The sequence below is a fragment of the Petaurus breviceps genome, unplaced genomic scaffold (genome assembly GCF_028583685.1).
Source record: "Petaurus breviceps papuanus isolate PSGF00001 unplaced genomic scaffold, PetGlider_PUasm1.0 40, whole genome shotgun sequence".
NCBI lineage: Eukaryota > Metazoa > Chordata > Mammalia > Diprotodontia > Petauridae > Petaurus > Petaurus breviceps.
In genome coordinates, this window is record NW_027186315.1 from 5,320,034 (window position 1) to 5,322,817 (window position 2,784).

General features: G+C 36.5%; 1 pseudogene; it reads left to right on the forward strand.

Moving 5' to 3' along the window:
* Positions 1–839: 839 nt before the first annotated feature.
* On the forward strand, positions 840–939 carry LOC138170934 (U6 spliceosomal RNA; annotated as a pseudogene).
* The last annotated feature ends 1,845 nt before the right edge of the window (positions 940–2,784 follow it).

A 2,784-nucleotide genomic window follows, 5' to 3' on the forward strand; every position in this document is an offset into this window, starting at 1 on the left:
AACCCATACCATCTATGAAGTTCTGGGCCAGTCATTAAAGTTATCAGAGGGGCAGGGGTGGGGAACCTACAACCTTGAGGTCACATGTGGTTTTCTAGGTCTATGGGCACAGTCTTTGGACTAAGTTCAAATTTTACAGAACAAACCTTTTATTAAAGGGTTTTCTTCTGTGAAGTTTGTATTCAGTAAAAAGAAGACCTGAAGACCCAGAGGCCACATGTGGCCTTAAAGGCTGCAGGTTCCCCACTCCTGATTAAACAATTCTCCAATATTATTAATTTAGTTGGTTCACATGAGTAGAGGAGGTATCCTTAAATTAATAAAATCATAGAACTAATCCCTGTTCTCATACTTATAAATGCTAAATAGGATGAACCCCTATAATTTCAGTATGAAACATATTCTTTGGAAACATCTTGTGACATGCATAATAATAAATAATTATAAGAATATTAAGTAATATAATATTTTAATTGTTCAGTTGTTTTTCAGTTGTGTCCAAATTTTAGTGACTCTACTTGGGCTTTCCTTGGAAAAGATCCTAGAGTGATTTTCCATTTCCCTCCTCAGCTCATTTTATGGATAAGAAAACTGAGGCAATCAGGGTTTAGTGACTTGCCCAGGGCCATGCAGCTAATGAATGTGTGAGGCCACTCAGCTTTGAAGTCAAGAAGATGAGTGTTCCTGATTCCAGGCACAGCACAATTTCTACTGAACAACCTAGTGGCCCCAAGTGATATGCTATAGATATAATATAATATGCTATTATATTAAATAATATAAAAGTTAAATAGCATAATCATAAATACTACTACTAATTGATAATAATGAAAACTAGCTTGTATTAGCTACAAATATATTAAAATTTGAATGATACAAAGATTGGCATGACCCCAGGGCAAGGAGATCACACAAATTTTTTAATCATTCCATATTTTGGAGGTGTATAGGTGCTCAGGAAAGACTAAAAGCTCTGATGTGAGGGCTGCCTATACTTTTTAAGGGCTATTTTCCATTTTTGGTGTCCACCTCATTAACTTAGCTCTCATCTATAAGAACAGGGGGCTATGTCATGCATAGCAGCCACAGCCTTTACTGGGCTTTTTGACAGACAGGATAAATTAGATTGATAGGCCTCAGATCTCTCAGTGAATTAGAGAGATTCCAAACATGTCAAGCAACTCCCTGTGTAATGGGTGGCTTAGAATACTTTGTTCCAATGGTCATGCAGCTGAAGTAGGCACTGTGGAACATTTAAAGCTTGGTGAGACATCAAAGACGCTGAGATCATCCTTTGTATCCCAGGCCATCAATAAAATCTTGACTTTTGTGTTGGCACTTGACTTGGATGACTTTGGAAGAAAAAGTGAAGCACATGATTTCATCCAATACTGCCTCCCTTAAGTCTTATTTGTGCTCCAATCAAAAGACATCACCCACCCAATTTTACCATTTTTATTTCCCTCGAAGTCCTTATAACAAGAGGTAAGTGATGAAAAGCAGGTATGGATATAATTGTAGCTGTAGTCACAACCCTACACACAGGCAGCCCAGGACACAGGGCCATCTAACTATGTCACTAGATTTGATAAGCAGCAGTGGTATTTGATAACCCCCAGGAATCTGAGCAGCCTGTTTTTAAAAGCACACTGCTCATCCCTGTGTATGAGGAAGGGAGTGAAAAAGACCCCCCCAAAGTTGTTTGCTTCATATAAATAAACCTGGCTTTCTTATTAGGGCAAGTGGGGATCTCATCCTATGTTCGAAACTCCAAAAAAAAAAATGAACCTGTGAAGATGATTCCACATATCATGAGTACATGGAATGTGATTATGAATAACAAGAAATCCAGTAAAGCTGAAAGATGAACAGCTCTTGCTGTGAGAAAACTCACCAGGTATCACATCCAATTAGCAGCCCTGAGTGAGACAAGGCTAGCAAAAGAACACCACTTTAATGAAGTCAGAGCAGGATACACTTATTTTCCTGAAGTAGTCAAGTGTAAGGGAATGCCATGAAGCTGGCATAGATTTCACAATAAAAACTAATATATTCAACAAGATTGTATACTTCTCTAAAGAAATGAACTACAGACTCATGAAAATGCAGTCCCCACTTGCAGGAAAGCAGCAAGCCTCCATCATCAATGCATATACTTCTCCAGTGATGAATTCTGATGAAGTCAAAGAAAGATGTTCTGAAGACCTGGAGACCTTCATGTTCAATGTTTCAAAAGTGGACAACCTTATAATTCTGGGTGATTTTAATGTCAGAGTATGCACAGACTATAAGACATGGCTGGGAGTCATAGGGAGAAATGGAATGGGAAATAGCAACAGCAACAGCAACTGTCACTTTTAATCATCAATACTATCTTCCATGTACCTGCTTGTTTCAGGTTTTTTCTAGTTTCAACATTAGATTGAGCTAAATTTGTTTTGATGACTTTTTGAATATATGAAATATGTTTTCATTTACTTGTACTTTTTGTTTATATAATGACTTCTCAAAGGTTGAAAAATTACTGGAAAGTATAGTTATAAATAAAATTTTCCTCAAGTTGATAAAAAAAGATTTATTTAAAATTATCAGCAAGTATTATTTGTAATGAGGACAAGCTAGAAATTTTCCCAGTAAGATTAGGCATGAAATAAGGATGCCCATTATCTCCAATATTATTCGATAATGAATCAGAAATCCTAGCAATATCAGTAAAAGAAGAAAATGAAATAGAAGGAATCAAAATATGAAATGAGTTAATAAAACTATCTCTTTTTGCAGATG